We start from the raw sequence: 23,305 nt of genomic DNA, 5'->3' as shown, positions 1-23,305 counted from the left end.
CAGGGCCATGCACATACTAGGTAAGTTCTCTACCACTCAGCTACATCTCCAGCCCAGAAGCCATTTCATGAACTGTTTGGTGATAATGTATTTTCAAAGTCTCTTCTATCATTTAACAAATTCACTTATATGTGTATTTTTGTTTATGAGATTCTAATTAATTCCCATGAATCAATTTGTCATTTTATAGTCTAAAATATTATATTAATGACCATGGTCTAAAATAAAAAACATTTATTTCTAGTGGAGCAAAATCTGTTTGTTTCTTATTCTTTGCTCACAAATGTTTGTCAGGTCTTAGAGCTTTGTGCTCCTATATGGAGTTAAGAGTCAGTTTGTCAAGGTATATGAAAAATCCTATTTTGCTTTTGATTGGAATGGCATTGAATTTATTGGGGCCCATGGCATTTGGACTTGTCCACATAACGCTAATATATTTGAATAAAGAATCAGTACTACTCTGGCCTTTCAAGCTAAGCAAGAAAAAGCAGGAATGCATCACTTCCAAATCTAATGGGACTCTCAAGAAACGTGAACCTGTGTTGAAGGTACTTTAGCAAGAAGAGCAGGTGGTGTTTAAAAATGGAAAAGAATTTGGGGAGGATTCAATTTTAAAAACAGAAATAGAGAATGAGCAAAAAAATGTAACCATGGCAGACAATGAAATGACATTTTATCAGGTATGTGGATGGGGGAAGCGGGTGGTTGGAAAAAAATCACACAGAGTGCTAGTGGTATTGTTTGACTCTTCAATGTCCTGAAATTGGAAACTTTTTGAGTGTGTTTCAAAGTGGTAACCCATTCCCGCAAAGAACAAATAAATTAGTTTCAAAAACTGTTGCCAAGTTCAAGCTCTAGAATCTGCCAGTTTAAATGGTCTGTGCCAATGCATTCTTGTACACTCCACTTCCCTCTGCCAACTTCATTGCTGATTGTAAACTGATGGATGGTATTGTTCTGTTCCACTGCAGCACTTTATAAATAACATAATGCAGTATCTACAGCACAATGGCAATCCCTATTTTTTTTTTCAGGACTTGAACATGCTGGAAAAAAACGATTTCCCTAATAGCAATCCTTTGAACAGATATGGGGTGCTGGATCTATCTCTCATCAAAGAGTCGAGATGGGATTAAAACAAGATATATATATATATATATATATATATATATATATATATATATATATATATATATATATATATATATATAATTTAGGTTGAGTTTGAACATTTTAAATGTAAAGCAAATTTACTGTTTAAATGTACTTGCACTACCGTAAGTGGGAAAAAACCCTAAATAAAATAAATTGATGCCAGGAGAAATGTCAAACACACTGTACATATTTGTTAGATACACATTACTGTTTGGCATTAAATAATATTAGTGTTTTATATCCCCAGCGTTTCTCTCTATTATTATTTCTGAAGAGTATTTATAGCTTTATCATAGATTTGTTTAAAAAAGACACCATGTCAAAATTGACAACATTTTGGTGAGAAAAATCTTAGTGACTGCTTTAGTCAGCTTTTGCATTGCTGTGACCAAATACCTGATAAGAACAATTTAAAGGAGAGGAAGTTTATTTTGCTCACAGTTTTAGAGTAAATAATAAGAAAACAAATAACCCAATCAACAAATGGGCCAAAGACCTGAACAGACACTTCTCAGAGGAGGACATACAATCAATCAACAAGTACATGAAAAAATGCTCACCATCTCTAGAGTCAGAGAAATGCAAATCAAAACCACCCTAAGATACCATCTCACTCCAGTAAGATTGGCAGCCATTATGAAGTCGAACAATAACAAGTGCTGGTGAGGATGTGGGGAAAACGGTACTCTTATACATTGCTGGTGGGACTGCAAAATGGTGAGGACAATATGGAAAGCAGTATGGAGATTACTGGGAAAGCTGGGAATGGAACCACCATTTGACCCAGCTATTGCCCTTCTCGGACTATTCCCTGAAGACCTCAAAAGAGAGTACTACAGGGATACTGCCACATCGATGTTCATAGCAGCACAATTCACAATAGCTAGACTGTGGAACCAACCCTGATGCCCCTCAATAGATGAATGGATAAAAAAAATGTGGCATTTATACACAATGGAGTACTACGCAGCACTAAGAAATGACCAAATCATGGAATTTGCAGGGAAATGGATGGCACTAGAGCAGATTATGCTAAGTGAAGCTAGCCAATTCCTAAAAAACAAATGCCAAATGTCTTCTTTGATTTAATGAGAGCAACCAAGAACAGAGCAGGGAGGAAGAGCAGGAGGAAAAGATTAACATTAAGCAGAGTCATGAAGTGGGAGGGAAAGGGAGAGAAAAGGGAAATTGCTTGGAAATGGAAGGAGACCCTCATTGTTATACAAAATTACATATAAGAGTTTGTGAGGGGAATGGGAAAAAAATAAGGAGAGAAATGAATTACAGTAGATGGGGTAGAGAGAGAAGATGGGAGGGGAGGGGAGGGGGGATAGTAGAGGATAGGAAAGGTAGCAGAATACAACAGTTACTATTATGGTATTATGTAAAAATGTGGATGTGTAACCGATGTGATTCTGCGATCTTTGTAATGTTTTGAATAACCAATAAAAAAAAAAAAATTCTTGGTCAGCTGACTCTATAGGTCTGGGTCCATTATGGTGGAAGGGCATGGCAAAAGAAAGCAGCTCAGGACATGACAATCAGAAAACACTCACCAGGGACAAAAATATAAACCCCAAAGCCAAGGCCCCAGTGACCTACTTCTTCCAGCCACACCCCACATGCATACAGCTACCAGCCAGTTAATCCATGCCAGTGGACTAATCCACTGATTAGGTTACAACTCTCATAATCTAATCATTTCATCTCTCCATCTTGCATTGTTTCACATATGAGCTCTTGGGGGACACCTCATATCTAGACCATAACAGTGACCAGAAATTTTACAAAACTACAAAAGTTACCAAAATGTCAGGATTATCTTCTTACAGGGATAGAATTATGAATAAAATTGATGATATTATATGTTAAGTCCACTATTTACATCAACTGATTAAGGATTCTTTAGTAATAGTGCCCAGTGGCCAGGTAGATCAAAAAAGACTCACAAGTCCATTCCATTCACTTTACAATAATAGAGTACAGGAATTACAGATTTTGGTTATTAATAGAGCTGCCTGGGTGCACTCTATCATATCATCAAATTCTGCCATTTTACTGATGAGAACACTAAGTACAAATTCTTTAATACAAAGGTCTTATGCTGTTGATGTTATGATACTGTCTCCCTCTCCTGTCATGTGATAATACCACCTTCCTCTACACATGGAAACCCCAAAATTCCAACCTATAGAATGTCTCAAGATTTTGACTCTGTCACTTTCTTCCTTATAGGCATTTGTGTCCCTTCATTTTAGAAAGCCACTTTTGCCAACATTTAATCCACACTGATAACCTTCTATGTTTTCATAGATTTAAAAAAATGACATTGATTGCATGCTTACTGTATGCCAAACACTGGTCTAAGCACATGATACGATTTAACTCATTAAATCATCCCATGGAGCTGATATAATACATGTTGTTATCATTCCCATTTGATAGATGGAAAAACTGCTATGCTGAAATATTGAATCATTTTTTTCCCTAAGAAGCCTACAACAGTTTGAAGTACTGACAATTTAACTCCAGAACAGGATATTGAAAGTTTCATGTTACACTGGCACCAAAGGATTCAGCTATACCTTCCCTGGCTCTTGCAACTCTTTTTCCACCCAGAGAGTCTTGTCTGAGCATCTGCCAGATAGTCGTTGTGATCACCATGTTGCACAGTGAACATTAATAGATTTCATGATTGACGTCCCCCCTGTGAGCTTCTTAAAGCAATAAACTGATTTGTATATGGTTAAGAATTTGTACCTGGGATTGGACACACCTAGGATTTCAAATCAAGTCTGTCATATAGTAAAAATGTGATCTTGGCACATTATATAGGCTGTGGAGCTCAGCTTTTCTCTTCTGTAAAATGGGAATCATTGATTCATCATTATATTATACTAGAAGGATTAAGTGTCTGAATTGCTCAATGTAAATTAGCTGTTATAAATATTATTATCTTTATCCTCTAAGGTCAGTACTGTCCTAGTGATATACATGTTTGTTGCATAAATAAGGCTGGGAGAGGAACAGATGAAGCAGATTTTACTCTGAATTGACCAACTAGTAGCATGTTTTTATCATGAATTCTGAAGCTTAACCTTGAATATAGAGAAGGATCCCTCTTTTAAATATGTTAACTTGTAGCTTAGGGTACTCTAGGTAATTCTCTGTTGTCTTAGTTGACACATCAAATCAGGTTGCCTAGGATATTATTTAGAGAACAGAGAATGGATGCTTTTTATGCGCTGGTGTTTTCTGCACTGAAAGAAGGATCGACATTCAGAGAATTGAGTCCTTTAAATAGCTCTTCAAGCAGAAGGAAGGAGCTATTGTAGAGTGGCGATTTGAGCCATTGAGTGGCTATGTGACCTTCAAGGTTTTATTCTAGTTTTGCCCTTGAAAAAAGGAAAACAAAACTACAAAACTTTTGGTTCCCTTCATCCATTGCCCCAAGTGTGTATGTGCATATGTCTTTGTGTGCAGAGTGACCCACGATTGTCTTTGTCAATAAGGATTGGGAGAACTGGCTGAGCAATTGTTGAGAGCCACAGCCGAAGGGGCTCCTGCAAACTTTCAGACTGCCAGCTGATGATTGGCTCACAGCGGCCCCAGCAACACCTGGCTGATTGGCTCCTCTGTGGAGATGCTCATTGAGCTGTTTCCCTGCCCTTTCAGACTACCAGCTGATGATTGGCTCACAGCAGCCCCAGCAACATCTAGCAACATCTAGCTGATTGGCTCCTCTGCGGTGATGCTCATTGGGCTGTTTCCCTGCCCTTTCAGACCACGGAGATGCTCATTGGGGGACTTTTTTGGCTCCGCCCATGCAACCCAGCCAATCGGCCTCAAGAGCAGGAGGATTGTGGGAGGAGGAGGTTGTTGGGGTGTGTGGCTTGTGGGAAGCCCGGTGGTGGCAGTTGGGCTCTGAGGGTTTTTTTTGAGGAGCTGTTTTGTTTTTCTTGTGTGGTTCTAAAAATAAAGTTAGTTTCTTTTGACAAGTGGCTCCTGAATATGTGCTAAGAATGTAATTTATTTCAGTCTGGCATATTTTGACTGAATAATAAGGAAGGTGACTAATTAATATTATACTATCCTGTGGGCAAGGCGGCACAGTGGACTAATCCATGCTCCTTTCACCTTTGGAGACCTGTATCCAAGCCTTAGAGGAGCCACAACTGGGGAGCAGGGTGTGGGGGAGGGGAGACAGAGGAGTTGGGTGTCTTTTCCTGGCTGTGAAGACCTCTGTCCACATTCTAGAGCAACCGTGAATGTCAGCCTCTGCTCTGGGCAAATGATGGCTTGTCAGTTACGGCAATTTGGCAGACTTGTATGTCTGAGGGGGAAGCTCTGACAGACCTCCCTGTAGTCCCTCACTGGCTCACTTTTATCCCACCAAATACATGGAAATACAAGGAATACGAGGGTTGGTGTGTGTGTGTGTGTGTGTGTGTGTGTGTGTATGCGTGCACATAAACAGGAACATGTTGGAGTGACTAGAAAGAAGTGAATGATTTTGTGTCAAATCAGTTTATCTCCTTGGAAGAAGCTGATTCACTTCCTCAGAATTCCAAGTCTCAAAGAGTAGAAAGGCATTGTGATTTATTTCTAAGCTGTTTGATTGGCTTTCACATAAAGGAAAGGGTGTCATCTAGATAGTGGTACTGCACTCAGTGCCCAGTAACTTGTCATATGGTCTGTGGGATTCAGGGAACTTGACTGTTTCCAGCACTCTAAGTAATGTGACCAGAGATGAGGTTCTTATTGTCTTATCTTTGATTGTTTTTCTGATGGGGAACATGCCTGAGTTTCTGCATTGTGTTGACATTTCCAATGAGCAGGTCCCTGCTTCCGTCAGCAGGGATGAAAGCAGACTCTATGCCAAGCCAGGCAGAGTTGGGTGAGGTGAAATTGGAGGTAAGAGTACATAAGGGAAATTCCATGGTATGGATAATTAAGATGCTGTAAATTTCAAGTATCTTGATGTTGTAGGGTTCCTATTGCTTTCTTATTCTGCTACTTGGAATTTAATCATCATTTGAATCTTACCAGGGAGAAGCTGGCTTGGTGGAGATAAGGAATGTGTACTGAACCTTGTATATATTGATCTTTGTGGGCACATCTGAGGAATGACTCAATGAAGGAGATTAAAAAGAAATTATTTGTTAAAGTTCAGGTTTTGATGTGGGTTTCAATTATCTGGGTGCGAAGACTAGTCCATGATCTACCTATCTACAAATGCTATGTGTAAGTGGGGTCTGTGTGTGAAAGTGATGCATTTCAGCTCAGATAGACCCATCACCTCTGGATTATATTGGTACATTTAAAGAGTCAGAAATCCTCTGTCAATAACATCTGTGGCTGCTGTTGGGAAGAAAATCCTGATTCGTGGGTTTGGTTCTAATTGATATCCTAGTGCATTCTTGTATGTTCTTTCCATCCCATTTTCAATAGAAAGAAATCTCAAAAGGGCACATAATAGGAAGTATTGCTTGATTTATTTCAAATCTAGGCTTAGAGACAAATTTTAGCTCCTGTTGCTGTAGTTTAGTAAAGATGCTGTTTTGGGGACATGTGTGTTACTTCTGTAATTGGTATAAAAGTAAAGTGACCCAGGGCATGGGGAACCTAGGTACATGATGACTGCTAGTTTTGTTAGGCTGTTTTGAATTGGTCCCTGGAGAGCATTCAGGTCACTGGGCAACATGAACTGGGCTCTTGGCTATCTGGTTTGGAGGTCAGATTGTATTTTTCCTCCTCCAGAAATCTTTACTACTTTGCAGTGGTTTCCCTAATATCTGATATTGCAGAGGCATCTGGAGGGAAAGGACAATGCCGAATCCTCTTTATTTCCCTAGTAGTTGGGGCTTATTTTCTACAGGTGAAAAAAGTTGTCCATGACTTCACCAAAAAGGATTCCATTCCACAGAGAAGATGGAAAGCGAGCAGAGGTCACTTCAGGGAATCCTCTATTGCTTGGTCAGAAGCAGGTAACAGTAGGGCAAAACCTTAGGGAGGCCTCATACACCCAGGGGAGGAATGGAGAGACAATCAGATAACCTTTCTAGAAGGTTCATAGTTAGAACCATATAAAGTTAGGAGAAACAAGAAAGCCCTAGCTATAAATTCCCATCTTTCTGGGAAGAATTTGAATGGGTCATGAAGATCAGGTGGGTAGATTACAGCCCTAACCACACCAAAAGCATATAGGTTTTGAAGTTGAACTGTGTTTTGCTGGAATTTCAGCTCTACTGCTTATTGCCACTGAACCTTTTGCAGCCTATGTACTCTTTAAGATTCATGTTCTTTTATCTGTTAAATGAAGATGAAAATAGGGCAGAGTTTGTCACTCTCTACACTGCTGACATGTTGGATTGGATTTCTTTGTTGTGGGGGCTATCAAGTACATTGAAGGATGCTTAGCAGCATCCCTGACCGACACCTCTTATATTCCAATAGCACCACCATTCCCCAAAGTTCTGACAACCAGCATGGTTCCAGACATTGGTGAATGTCCCTGGAAGCAAAATGGTGCTAGAAAATAACCACTACAAAAATGTTTTAGTAGGAATACTGAGGTCTACACAAAGAATTCAGAATTGTATCTGGCATGCAATTATCAATAGATAATTAGATATTATTTTTGTCCATTGGTAAAAATGTGAGTGATATTTGTGGTATTTTTATTATATATTAAATAAGATAGAGATGAGAAGATTCCAATCACTCTCTCAGTTATGTATGAATATTCTTAGTTCAGAGTTTCAACTGGCTCTGCTATTTTTGCGTTGAACAGGGGGGAAGCAGGTTAAAAAAAGACATTGTTTTTTTTGTGTTATCATTCTTAGTTCATGCACAGTATGCAGATACACTCACAGTTCACCTGGTAGAGGTTTGCATGATAGCAGCTGCATGATTAATTGATTAAACACTGCAGTGTTGATAGCATATTCTGGAAGAACAATTACAAGCTCCCCGATGTAATAGATGTCTTGATGTTGCTTAGCTGTCCACGATATTCTTATTTAGAAAGATATTCGTGAAATTTATATGTGGGCTTCCATTAAAAAATCCTCTAAACTTGCTTCTTCACCATAGAATGGCTTACTTGTTTTGTTGACATAATCTAAATAAGAAGGATGGTGTTCATTTCTGTTTATTATGTACATTAATGTCTTCATCTTGTTTGCTATTACTTGATATCATATACAATCATATAATCATTCGAAGTGCAATTCTGGCTTCTCCTTGAATTCAGCGATTGAAAACCAACCACACAACATGATCCGCTGAGTTTGGCTTCACATCAAACTCCCACCAGTTCTTGGGTAAAGGCAAACTGCAGGCTACTAATAAGAATAGGCATGACTAACCAAGGTAATTTCTTCCTGCATTAATCTTAAAGTCTTTAAGAGTCATCAAGGTTTTATTTCTATGGCTCCAGATTGAACTGTTGAATTTTGCAGAAAGCATTAAAAGTTACACAAGGGAGATTAAATTGAAACAAAAGACACATCTGTCATTAAGGTAATATTAAAGAGAATGGAGGAAAATTTATTGTTTAGGGCTGGGGATGTGGCTCAAGTGGTAGCGCGCTTGCCTGGCATTTGTGCGGCCCGGGTTTGATCCTCAGCATCCCATACAAACAATGATGTTGTGTCTGCCAAAACCTGAAAAACAAATATTAAAAATTTCTCTCTCCTCCATCTCGCTCTCTCATTCTCTCTCTAAAAAAAGGTATAGTTTAAGCTCTAAAAATGTAAAAAAAAAATGTGTCTGTGTGTGTGTGTGTGTGTGTGTGTGTGTGTGTATGTGTGTGTGTGTGTGTTTTAAAGATTTTCGCTAAAAAGAGCTACCTTTCAACTTGCACTGGAAATATTTGGGTTTGATAATCTCATTGAATATGTTTATGGTTAGAGTGAAATTGGGAGAGCAACTTATGAAACATCTATCTGACAGGTATGTTAGGCAAGCACTTTGGGCAGATGGTATGAAAAATATTATTGGGGCATAATGTGTTCGATTAGATTTTTTTCCAAAATGTAAAGTAATTTGAAGAACCAAATAACAAAGTTGTTTTTATTCCATCTAACTCTGTATCATATGATCTTCAAGGCCTCTGGCAGTTGCTATTCACCAACTTTTCCATTTTTACTTCCTCTATAAGTTTATTAGTTTCAAATATATATTTTCATGCCTTCTTCCTTGTGGTTTGGATGTGAAGGGTCCCCCAAAAGCTCATGTGTGAGACAATGTAAGAAGGTTTGGCAGAGAAATGATTGGGTCATAGCCTTCACCTGATTAGTTAATCAATCCCTAATAGGATTAACTAAGTAATAACTGGAGGCAGATGGGATGTGGCTGAAGGAAGTGGTTAATTGGGGGCATGGGTGGTTATAGGGTATATATTTTGTATCTGGAGCATAGAGTCTCTCTCTCTGCTTCCTAATCTTCATGTGAGCTGCTTCCCTACACCACATTTTAACACCATGTTGTTCAGCCTCAACTTGAGTCCCAAGAAATGGAGCCAGCCTTCTTTGGACTAAGAACTCTGGAACCCTAGGCCCCTAAATAAATATCTTTTCTCCTTTACAATTGTGCTTATCAGTTCCTTTAGTCACAGCAGTGAAAAAGCTGACCAAAACTTTCCCTTTTCTCTTCAGACATTCATTTTCATCACTTTTTTGATGTTCTGGATGATAACCCATCCTTCCAATCCTCTTTCTTTGTCATGCTTATGCATGTTGCTAAGTTTTTATTTCATGTTCTCTGCTTTCATAGGTAAATACTTTATTACATTATTTTGTACTGGTTTATAAAACATTTATGAATTTTATGCTGAAAGCATGTGTTTTGTATTATTTGAATGTTAATAATTATATATAAAATTTAATAGTAGTTTTTTTTTATAAGCCATGCAAGTAGATTGTTGTATCATGGAAAGAATAGACTGTCTTTGACTTTTATTTTTCTCAAAGTACCTACCAAGGTGTTTTGACTGTATAGAAAGTATGTGTTGAATGAATTAATGCATATTATATTTAACTATTTTAAAGTTAAGTTTTATGAAGGATTTTTCACATAAATGGTTAAAATTATATAATGAATTTGCATAACAACCAATAACCACCAAAATTATCACTTCTGTAGAATGGTGGCCTTCTACAATCTAGTTTAATTTTCATTTAGTAGGTACACAATCTGAATGATAAATTATGAACTTGGCATAATCTCAGCAATCCAGCCAGAAGAATATTTGATATTTACTCCCTCCCTCTATTTGTGGTACCCCTCCCTCATTGATTAGATATTGTCAATAAACTACACTAATCTAATACAAATATTGTGGTAAATGGTTGCCCTTGATTTTCAAAGAGGGTCAATATATAGCATGTTGGAGTTAAGCTCATGTTTTGGAGGTTTGCAAATGGGCATAAGAGTCTGACTTTATTGTTCCTTAACTGGGAGAATTCAGATTAGTAACAAACCCTGGTTTTGTTTATTTCTTAATTGAGATTAATAATTGTATCTGTGTCAAAGCACTTAACTCATTTGACATATTTTCTATAGCATATAAAAATTGCTAGTAAATGTTATCTATAATTGCTAGCATTCTTGAGCCTTTAAAAGAATTCTAGTTAATTTAATCTATAATTTTACCAAATTTATATTATCCAAATTTATATTAATTCATATATACCAATGATTGAACCCAGGGGCATTTAACCACTGAGCCACATTCCCAGGCAATTTTTGTATTTTATTTAGAGACAGTGTCTCACTAAATTGATCAGAACCTTGCTGTTGCTGAGGCTGGCTTTGAACTCACAATTCTCCTACCTCAGCCTTCCAAGCCAACAAGATTTCAGGCATGGGCCACCATTCCCAACTTAATCCATTCATTTTATTGTACACTGTAAAGAAATGTATATATATCCATTTATTCTACCTTGTCAAATCCGCCCCCAACCCCACCATGGCCCTGACACCAGTTTCTATTAATCACATTTTTTTTCTAAATAGAGAAGAAAATTCTTTTGAGTTTGCAGTTTGGATAATTTTGATGTCATAGATATTTTTGTTTTTATTTCCAGGAAAGCTCTAATAATCCTCACTTTGAACATAGCTCTCAATATCCTAAAAAATTACTTATGATTTTAGTCGTACACCTCCTAAAATAACTTTTGTTCTTTCAGAAAGTGAAATGGTGAAAAATAATACTGAGGGGAAACTGTTTATTTTATTCTTATGTAACACAATGCCATTTTAATAGCTGTTTCTTCTTAAATCATAAACATAAAATTCACATGAAGACCAAATCGGAGATTTCTTTAATTAGTTCTTGTTTTTATTTTAACATATAATCCTCTTTTTTTTTCAGAACACTGGAGAAAAATAAATTCATGGAAATGAGTTACATAAAATTAATATTTTAAAACATATTCTATTAGCTCAAATCAAGCTAGTACAAGAGCCTTTCCTTGGTCATAAGGAGTCTTGAAGTATGGCTGTACTAGGGCAAACTCCAGGTACCTACTCTAAATTAATTAACCTCCCAAAGGAAAATGCATTATGCTTATAATTGAAGTTATCATTTCTAATACCACCATTAATGCTGATTGAATCTTAAATTTGTGTTGGGATCATTTATTTGAAGACACTATGTCTCTTAAAACTTCATGTCAAGTACAGCCTATAAAGGTTAATCTATAGTCTTGAAGCTATTCCTTAGGCTTTGGCAACTTGGAGAAGGTCAGATTATGAATCTATGCAAAAATAAAAGCCTATATTTTATGGATTGAGAAAGATACCTATTTTATAGAAAGATAGGGATTGACAATTTAGCTTAAGGGTTTTATTTTTTAAATATAAAAGAGTTGATAGCTCTGTTAATGGTATCACTCTTTAAAAAAAAAAAAAAAAAAAAAAAAAAAAAACCTCATTTTGCTAAATCAGAATTTTCATTTTAAAGCATTTCTTCTACTCTACCTATAGTGAATTCTTGGAGTAAGTAAACTCCTCTGATCAATCCATTTCTTTGTGGTCTCCTCCTGGTCTCTTTCACATCTTTTCTTGCATATAAATTTGGCATCACCATCTACATAGTTGCTCTGTTTAGAAACCTCTGGGGAGGGTTCCTCTTGAATGCCGCCTTTTTCCTCCATTAGTTATATCCAGTCAATCTTCAGCTTGTGTTTTCTCATAAATAGCTGCTGAAGAAATAGAAATCATCTAGATCTCTCTATTGTCCCTCTAGTGGAAACAACAGCTCCATAACCATTAAGAGTAAACCATGTGAAACTGGCATATTATGTCAGACAGAATATCTGTACTTATGATCTATTTAATCTCATCTAAAATATTTTACTCTATTTTTAAAAATTCATTTGTTTCATACTGCAATCAGAGAAATCTTCCCCCAAATAATATTTTTCTAAACCAGAGATCAGTTCCAAATTCCTTTTTGTAACCTACAAGATCCTTAAGGATCTGGTCTGTAGTGATTTCTTCAGTACCATTATGAAAATTTCTACTCTTATAATATTTCTTGTCTTATCTCTGGCCTTTGTACATATTGTTTCTTCTACAAGGACTTTTTTCATTGCTTATTTTTATTTATTTATTTTTGAATTTTTCTTGTAATACTAGGGATTGAACTCAGAGAGGTGTGCACGCTAGGCAAGCATACATAACCTTCATTGCTTTTTTGGACTGGCTTAATCAAATTCATCTTTTAATAAATATTTTATTTAATTTATTTTTATGTGGTGCTAAAGATTGAACACAGTGCCTCACACATGTGAGGCAAGCAGTCTTACCACTGAGCTATAGCCCCAGCCCCCCAATTCATCTTGTATTTCAAGATAATCAACACTTTCCCTAACCTCCCACCACCACCCACCCCAGGTCAGAGATAGGAATTCTCTTAGGCACTACTGTAGCATGTTTAAATTAATATCATGCTTGCTCTTTTCTCTCTATTCAGATCCACTGACATAAATATTAAATAGCAATAAATACAGTGTTTTTGTTAAAATATTGCTATTTATTGCAAATAGCAAAATTGGTGGAAAACTTTAAACATCCACTAGTAGAAGCTATGTCATTTGATTGTCGTGGCCATGTGTTCATTTATGACCTGCTGAAGAATGCACACATGCATGTGCATCCATCCTCAGAATACAATAAGTCAGCAGTAACAGCAAATTTCTCAATAACACCCAAAATATGTTTATCCTGATCTCTAACCTGGGAGTTGAGTAGCATCCTCTGCTTTGGCCTCGATCAGCCTCCTCTTCTTTTCCTCAACCTGGCTGTTTAACTATTGTCTAAATCAAATTGGGCATAATTTCCGTCCAATTCTAAGTACTACAAGGAAGCTGCATTAACATTCATCTGTCCTGAAACATCTCTCTGTAACCGATAGTCTGACTACTCTATTTCATTACAACTTATTTTGTTACCAGGCAATATTTTGGGTACCAGTGCTACAAACTGGACTGTTTCTGAGGCTTTCTCTTTGACCACATTGCTGTGTGTTTGTCTATTTTGACACTAGTACCATGCTATCTCAATTATGTACCATTTCTTCATAATATGTGGAAAACAGTGACAGACTGACTCCCCTTCCACACAACCTCCACTTCCACACAACCTCCACATGGTACTTTCATTTTCAAAATGTACTTACTTTGAAATTAATTTTGTAATAATTGATATGAGTTCCAAGGGAGACTCTGGTACTTCACTTCTAATCCTGTTCCTTTAAACAGTGTACGAAGTATAACTCAACCTTCCCTCAATAATGGAGTTATCAGACTGAAAGAAAACCTACAATTCTCTGTTTTAATACAGCCATGCTCTCAGGATCTGTTGAGATTCATGGGGCTGCTTGCTCATATGCTGTGGAAGTCCTGCTCTTTGTTCAACCTTTCTCTTTTATTGCTTGTTGTGGTTTTTCACGGCTAGGTGCCTCCATCCATGTGCTTGCTTTGTAGCCCTATCCTCATCAGAACCCCTTTTTGCCTAATTTTCTGCTATGATTTCTTGTGGCCTGAGAAAATAGATGACCAACTTGTTAAAAATGTGAACCTATGGATAAATAAGCTTTAGACCACAACCTCTTATAGGTGGTTATTTGTTTTTGTGTGTGTATGTTGCATTTTGGTTTTAGACTTTAGGGCATGAACTGCTCCAAATATTTTAGGTGTCTGGAGGCATTTTCTCTCCCTATTTCTTTTGAAGAGATACAATAAGCTGTGTTTTAGGTAAATAGTACTTTTATCCAGTTACCAAAGTTTAGATTATCTTATATTTTGGGTATCTAATGATGGTACTTTTTTTAATTTTGAAAGTAAGGTTCTACAGAATAAACATAATTTTTGCCAGGCATGGAGGCGCACACCTGTAATCCCAGCAACTTCGGAGGCTGAAGCAGTAGGATTGCAAGTTCAAGGCCAAACTCAGAAAATTAGCAAGGACCTAAGCAACTTAGAACTGTCTCAAAAAAAATAAAAGGTTGCGAGGGCAGGCCTGGAGATGTAGCTCGGTAGTAAAGCATCCCTGAGTTGAATACCCAGTACCAAAAAAATAAAGAAGAAGAAACAACATAATTTTTGCTGCTGTCATTTATCAGCCCAGTGGGATGGCTCTTATCTTCATTACCACATCATTGAAAGCAGTATTTCTCTGAAGTTGTTTCCTGTCCCCTCCCCACCTTTTCTAACTTTGGTTGGCAACTGAGATGTCATTGTTTTCATAGTAACTATAGGACACCTAAGAAGATCTTGCATGGAACAAGGCCAGTTCTCCTCTCCACATGGCACACACACTGGGAAGGGAGGCTTGTCCAGCTCAGACTGACCACCAGGAGGAAGAATTGAGGATGTCACTGCACTGTGGCTGTGAACACCTGTGTCCTCTCATGGTGTTTTTCTTTTCTTTTGTCAGAGTGGAGACAAAGTGGAGTCATTCTTCTACTTTTCACGTTATCATAAAATAATGACTTAATAAAAACTGTGTTTTGCATTTCAGGTTATGGTTTTGTTGACTTCAACAGTCCTGCAGCAGCTCAGAAAGCTGTGTCAGCCCTGAAGGCTAGTGGGGTTCAGGCTCAAATGGTCAAGGTGAGTCAAGCACTTTGCTCCTGAAGCCTCTTCCTGCACCATTCCTTGCTCCCTCTGTCCCTGCTAGCCACAGCTCCTGCTAAATATCTACCCTGTGTCTCCACATCCACAGCAGTAGTACTCTGACAAGTATCATATATTCCTCATAATTTACCATGGGAAGGAGGATTTATAAATGCATACAATTCACATAGTAAATTACATAAGGTGTAAATAAATTTTTAAAAAATTTCTCAGGGTAAGGAATGTGCCTGAATGTCCAAGGATTACAAAATGGAAACCATAAGTTTCTTGCTTAATGAATAGCTTAGTACAGTACACATAGATACTAATTACTGTAAGACATAAGGTTTACCTTGAAAATTTTTTTCTTATGACAGCTTCTCTCCAAGTCTTTCCCTAGAATCTACAATATCATAATTTAGAAAGGTGAATTGAGTTAACCAGCCAGTTATTGTCTCTTTCTTTTCATAGTATGCTCTTCATTGAAGTTAGTTTAAGATGCCCAATTCCTTTTTCAAAAGACATGATGATGCCTTATATTTGATGCACTCTGGAAGGGTGACCATCCCTGATCTCAGTTACACAGACAGGGGCAGTCATGATTACAAAGCTGAGGAGACCTCCAATTGTGCTCCTTCCTACTTTCAAATAGGCACAATGATTTTATTAAGAAAAGCTAAGATTCAGAAAAAGAGAAGAACCATGAAATGGCATGTTTGTATTCTGTAACAGACCTTCTGAAACTACCAGGTTTCAAGTTTGAAAACAGATACAACAGCAATTGAAGATCCAAAGACAGGGAAAAAAATCTACTTAACTACAGGTATATCTTCATAATTGCATGTAGGTACTAGCTGTAAGCATATAACTCAAGCTTGCATTTGGGAAGCAAAGACTTGGGCATAAGTGTCAATTCAGTCAATGTCACTTTTAGGTTATATGCTAATAGCAAGTACCTATAGTGCAATTATGAAGATATACCTGTAGATATACTTGACTTTTTTCCCAACTTTGAATCTTCATTTACTGTAGGATCTGTTTTCAAACCTAAAATATGGCACTTTGATATTTTAAGCATTCTTTTCAATTCAAAGAGGCAGCAATGTTATATTTTCTGGCTTCATGAAATACTGAAAAAAAAGGAATTTTCTACTATCCTTTGCTACTTCTAAATAGTAGCAAATGATCATTTCCTAAAGAGCACTCCCATGTTCATAAGCAAAGGTTTATTGAAGTTAAAAAAAAAAAACTCTGAGAAAGAAATAAATTACCTGCTGAGACCTAAAAGCCAAGTTAAACCTTAGCAGTTACAGGCTACTGAAGAACATGCATGCAACTACCAGGATCGAGGCTTACTTTGAATGAAAGAATAAACATAGATAAAGATTTTAGGAATTAATAGAAGGAATCACATTTTAAGGTAACCTTGCCATAGAATGTTTTTAAAGATTTATGTTGGGTTACACTTACTCTGGATTTTCTTGAACTCCAGAGTAAAAGTTAAGCAAAACTATAAATAGTAAGCATCATGGGTTGGGGTTGTGGCTTAGAGGCAGAGCGCTCACCTAGCATGTGTGAGGAACAGGGTTTGATCCTCAGCACCACATAAAAATAAAATAAAGATATTGTGTCCATCTATAACTAAAAAATAAATATTAAAAAACAGCAATGATGACTTTTAGATTATTTATCCTCCATAAAGAGTAATTTCCTGTAATATTGTTGAGAAGCAATGAAATTTTAAGTGTATTGTAAATATGAGATACCAGCTTTGCATCATGATTGGCACAATGTTTAATCTGGCTCTGTAAACAGTGAGCAAATATTCTGTAAGCAGGACTCTTAGGCATTCATTCAGAAAACCACTCTTCTGTCCTCCACTCTGTCTGTTCTACTCTGTGAAGCTCTGGTTGGATAAAATCCAGGGCAGGTCCCATGACTTTTCTTTATTTCAAAAAAGTCCCTTTACTTGCTTCTTTCATTTCAGGTCTTTCAGGTTGATTTTAGAAGATGGTGGGTTAGAATGCCTCTTTATTTTTCATGTCTAAACTCCATGAAACACACATATCCTTTAATACATTTCCAGGCACTTCTGTATGTATTTACATTGCCCAACCTCAAAATGATATTTCAGACAAGTCAATATATGGGGAAAGCCTTAAGTTACATTTTAAATAGAATTTGTCAAATGTTAGAATCTTGTGGAGAAGCTTTGAAAGCTGTTGAGAGTCCACAAAAGGGATGTTGTGTCTTGCATGTCACTGTTACAGAAAGACATCACAGACTATGTATGTAACAACTATTTGCTGACAACTCTATTGATTATCTGGTGACCACAAAGCAGTGTCTTGAAGATTTCTGTCCCCCGCATAATCATTTATTACATGTGTATATACTCACATAGATATGTGTATTGAATGTGTTTAGTTATAATTTAGGGAATTTTAGGATAATCAATTTAGTCATATTTTAGAAGACTGTTTGGGTTGTGACTAATATGTAATACATTATAACTTGCTTATTTAAAATAATATGAAATATTATTTTAACATTAACCTTTGGTTAACTTTTTGATGTTGAATATCTGGTTTTCAAAAACAGATTGTTCTTTATATTAAGTGTTCAGTGTTTCAATATCCATCCCTGTTTATTTGACAAATTCTGAGTGTTGTGTAACATCAGAGTCTCTCCACCTGATCCAGGTCTGTTCCAAACAGCATGGTTGTGGTGGGATGGGAACATGGGTGGTTTCCATTTCCAGAGCTAGTGCTTCTCCTGCTCCCACCCCTTCTGTCAGCTCCCTATTTGCAGCTTCTAACCCTCCAGGGTTGGAGTAGCAGAGATAATCTGGGGTTGATTTCTCTGGCCAGGCAGCAGACTGATGCTTTCTCTCATGGAATGCTTCTGGCATTTTTCTTAGTTGTTTACCCAACCCCACCTTTCCTTTCAATCTGATCTTTCCCCATAATCCCTTGAAGATAGAGTATATGTGTTCTTGGGCTGGAAACCTCAGCACCTCATAATGGAAGGCCATCCTCAACACCATTCTTCCAGGACTTCCCCATCCCCCAACCTTCCTGGGGTGGATCTAACACAACCTGGAGCCAACTCTGCCTATGGGCCTACTTCTGATCCACCTTTACCGGCCATCTGCAGTCAAATAGTTTCTTTCCAGCCACATTTGTAGCCCCCTTCAACCAGCATTTCTGCTTCCAGATTACTTACTTTTTGAGTGTGGCTTGGACCATTGTATCCAGCAAGCCCGTGGGACACAGACCAGGCCTGCTGATTGGTCTGTTGAAGCCCCTGCTGCTGGCTGGATAATGAGAGGGAAACAGCCTATATATTGAGACTCAGAGCACATGCACCTTTCTTTCCACATAAAGAGCACATGCACCTTATTTCCACTTGTACAATCTCTTATAGACAGACAAGAGGCAGTGTTCACATAAGCATCCCAAACCAGTTCTCAGTCAGTTCCTTGCAGGCTCTCTCTGATGACCTGGTTTCTCACTCTGGAATGTGGAAGTACCACACACCCCTTGTTTTGTGGCCTCAGCTGAATCAGAGTTAGAAAAAGGCCCGTTTGTCAGCCTGTTAACAAAATGCAAAGGCCATTTTTGAGTGCCCCTGAATACTTGTCCTAGGATCATTTCCAATGCCTGAATATTAATCAGCATATTATATTAAACATATACTATTTTGAAAAATTCTTTACAATGCTTTTAGTCAACATAGGACTGGGTGTAGATTGGTACTACATGTCATATCCATGGTGCACTTTGAATGCCAGCTTCCCCATGGGTCGATAATGAGCTCTGTTCAAAGACATTTTTGGTAGGCTTTATACTGTAAATTGGCTAGGAGAAATGATCCCTTCCTCCATCATCTGTGGGGAAGACCATTGTGCAGGATTAGAGATGCTGGCCATGTGCCAACATTTTCCATAGTATGAATTTCTTCAGGTCCCTGTAGAATGACTTGAGTTTCTTTGATCTAAATTCTTTTTTATTATATCTTTATAGTTAAAAAATATATTTTATAATGCTAGCAGATCTCTTGTTCTGTACCATAAATTCAAGGGTTTTGCGAGTCCACATTTGTCTTAGCCTCTTTGTTCTGTCTTGATAAAGGAGTCTTTGGCATGCATCTTTTGGGGAGAGGATTTTTAAAGGAAGTTAATCTGGCTCCTGTGCTTGAATGACAAGGGCCTGTCACTGTCCCCTTTCCTTTAATGGACAAATAAGGATACACCTATGTGTTGAAAATCCATATATTAAACATAATCAGAAAAAAAATAAGGGCCATTTTGGTGAGGGAAGGGGGAAATTCAATGTTGTTTGACATGTTGATTGAGTTCAGAAAGGATCCCACAGATGTTCAAAACTGCAAATTGAAACATTAGAGACCAGGGATTTTTTTATTATTATTATTATTCATGTATTTTTGATGGCTTGCTTGGTCCTTCCCATGTGGTAATATTTTTTTTTGTTTTGTTAATAATCAAAAAAATCATTTAAGAGGGGAAAAAACTTTCTTCTGAGCCTAGGAAGTTATTGAGAATTAAGAGAGAGATTTTAGCTAGGTGCGGTGGTTCTTGCCTGTTATCCCCACAATTGGGGAGACAGAAGAATGGCAAATTATATGCCATCCTCAGCAACTTAGCAAGACCCTGTCTCAAAATAAAAGTTTTAAAAAGGCCTAGGGATATAGCTTAGATATAAAGCACCTCTGGGATCAATCCCCAGTCCAAAAAGTAAAAGGGGGAAAGGGACACTTAAAAATCATATTCATGGAGTACCCCGATGAAACTTCTCAAATAGAAATGGCCTTGGGCCTTTTGGAAAGCCTATTTATGTTAAACTTGGAAACAAAGATGTAAAATGTGAATGAACATCAGTGATACCTGTTAACAATGTGACTTCTCTAAACTTTGGTACCTTCTGAGGCCTGCTGGAGTCAGCAGATCATTGGGTGCTACTTGGCTGATGGGAAGCTTGCACATTTTTCTCAATAAATGGGGAGTCACTGAGCAGGAATTTAGTCCTCACAACACCCCTAGTCCACCATGATCCAAGCAGTTTGCAGTCACAAGCCCGTGAGTGGCTATCTGCTGGTTGGTATTCTGTATAAGAGAAAACAGATGTCTGCTCTTCCTGCCAAGTCCCTTTCTTGCATTTTAGGAACCATTCCACACACACAGGGAGGTTTTTGTTAATTTCTTTCAGATGATGACTGAGTGCTTTACACCATGTGGTACCTCCAAGCCCCACTTTTCTACTCAAGTGAACATTACTACCCATTTATCCCTCTCATGGCTGATGTGGGATCTAGTTTTCCACTTGTTAGAGAGGCCCTTGAATCCCTTCCAGTCTAGGGACATAAAGAGGCCGTTGGTCCTACTTTTGTTTAGCCACCTATAATTGACAGAATACATTTATTTTTCAGACATAGCAACTTCAGACATAAAACAACAGAGTTATGGTTGTTGCCGATTATAGGGAGACTAAATTATCCTCAGTGTGCAAAACATCATCAGTGACTGAAAATATTATATGTTCTATTCATAATGAATGTATGGTAAAGAACACACAGACACTTTGGGATTATATATTTCGTGGCTCCAAGAGGCAGTTTCTCCCCATTCTTTGGTGGTTAGTTTGTTTTTTTAACTTTTAAATTACTCTAACATTATGAGTAGTATTGAAAAAGAAATATAAGTAATATTAGCACTAATGGTCATCCCAAGTGAAGAAACCTAACAAGAATTGTTGTTGTTGAAAACAACACAAAAAAAGTCATAGGAAATGTTTACATCTATTTAGATCACTCTCTTTCACTAAATCCAAGAAAGAACTAAAAGTCCAATTTCTTTCTGGCATGATTCTAAGCAATTTTTTTCTTCATTGATAAACTTACCATTTGAATCAAGACCTTATAGAATGTGAAACATTTTTATTACTAACTTCATAGATGAAAGAAACTAAAACACAGGTTTGGGAAGTACTTAGTATCTACGTTGTAGCCTCACTCTAAAAATTACTTCATTTATAACAAATTCTCCTATGAGCACTCTTAAACATTAGTCTTTGAGAGATCTTCATGATTATAATTTTAAAAAGAAAGTCTATAATACACATACACATAATTTTGTAAGTAACATATTTAAAATGCCATATTTTTGTATAAAGAGTATTTTAATGCCCTATGATTAGGGAGTTTTCCACTTGCTTCTGAATCTGACTAAACATGATTCAAAAATCTAAGGTATGTTGGTTCTCTATTCCCCTGCTCTGTTTCTCCAAAGCCTCCCAATTTTTCAAGGTGTAAGTTTCAAACTACAGTTTGTCTTTCCTCCTACCCCTCCTTACCTTCCAGAAAAGTGAAAGATAAGAGAAACATGGTTTATCTTCCTGAGGTATCAGTGTTACTCCATGATATTAGATCAGAAATATTTTTTCTCTGTTAAAGCTCAAATTGTTTTAAAAAATGTAATAAAGCAATATTAAGATAAAGCACAGGATTTCAAGGAAATTTTCCAGCCCTGGCAAGGCTGCTTTGGCTTTTGCCCATGGACTCTTCTGGATACACATTCTCCTTGCCCTTGGCATTCCTTACGTGGGAAAGTCTAAGCAGCAAGGGATGATACAATAAAACCAAACTCCTGGATAGCCTTTCACAGTTGGTTTCAACCTCTTGCCTTCTTCTTGTTCCTCAATTCCCCTTTCCTCTCAACAAAGTGTCCCTCACCACCGCTGTCCTCCCATCTTGACTTGCACACACCTAGCCTTCACTACGTGCTTCCCTCTCCCCTTTTTAATTGTAAGCTGTAAAAAGCAGTACTAGGTCATAGTTATTTTATAGTGAGAGTCTGTGAAGTGTGAGGGGCACAGGAAATGTCCTTGAGCTCATTGAAGCCACAGGTTCTCTCAAGACCCACCCTAAGGACCAAGAACTCTGTGCTGGTTGGTGCAGGGCCAGATTTCTATACTAACAAATACTCACTGGCACTCCAGGTAAGCCTGAGTAACTTAGGGGAGACTAAGGCCAAAGGGAGATGGCTAAGAGAGGAACTGGGCAGTTTACTGGGTTGGTAGAGGTCTGCATTGGAAAACTTTAGTACCTAAAACCATTTCTATTTATTTTTCCCTGTTTTGGAACATTGTATACATTATTGTCCTATATCTATTAAATAAATCAGTTTTCAAATTTGAAAACATTAAAGATATACTTTTTATAGTAGACAACAGATTTTGCACAACATAAGATAATCAATAGTACGACACTGAACTCATCCAAAAACCAAAAAGACGGTTGCCATTTTATTTAGCCTGTGAACAGTTAAAGACGGTGGGTGTTCTGTTTGCTATTGAGCATTTAATAATTTTTAACTTTTTCTTGGGCCCACATGGCCTGCTTACACTGCCTTCCTTGGTGACAGACAGTTGTAAGAACAGTATTTATTAGTCATAGTTGTAATCTTTGATAACTTTAGTTCTTGGGAATACCAGGGCATTTATCTAGGTACCAGATCAAATGACTGATGGTTGATTTTTGCTGGACTAGGAACTGAACCCAGGGTCTCAGGCATGCAAGGCTAGAGCTTTATCCCTAAGCTATAACTCAGCCCCTGATTTATTTTAAACCTTACCCTGTAAGTATAGCACAAAAGGTCACTGTTCACTAGTGAATTATATAAAAGGAAGATTTTTATTTCAGGATTAATTAATGCTGGTATACTTTGAAAAGACTTTATAAAAATTCAAACATGCATAGTGCTTCACATATTTTTAAAGTACTGTGCATTTCAGAAATCTAGAAAGCTATAATGGGTATGCCATTTCATTTCCAAATGCTAATCTACAAATTAATGAATTTATTAATAGTGCTTATTAAAGAAAAATTATAAGCTGTCCTATGCTTCAATACATAAAGATACATTGGTTAATAAGATCAAAGGAAAGGCTAATTTTAAATTAAGGTTACACGAATCTTGTATTTGCAGAAGTGAATTTTGATCTGGT

At 37.2% G+C, this 23,305-nt stretch overlaps 1 pseudogene; it reads left to right on the top strand.

Annotated features, from left to right (window-relative positions):
* The first annotated feature begins 650 nt into the window (after positions 1 to 650).
* The window catches only part of LOC143390062 (RNA-binding motif, single-stranded-interacting protein 1-like), a 41,072-nt pseudogene continuing 18,417 nt past the window's right edge, over positions 651 to 23,305 (top strand).

This window comes from Callospermophilus lateralis, unplaced genomic scaffold (genome assembly GCF_048772815.1).
Source record: "Callospermophilus lateralis isolate mCalLat2 unplaced genomic scaffold, mCalLat2.hap1 Scaffold_147, whole genome shotgun sequence".
In the NCBI taxonomy this organism is placed as follows: domain Eukaryota; kingdom Metazoa; phylum Chordata; class Mammalia; order Rodentia; family Sciuridae; genus Callospermophilus; species Callospermophilus lateralis.
Note: the sequence above shows the minus strand (reverse complement) of the source record. Positions and strands in the feature narration are given on the sequence as shown.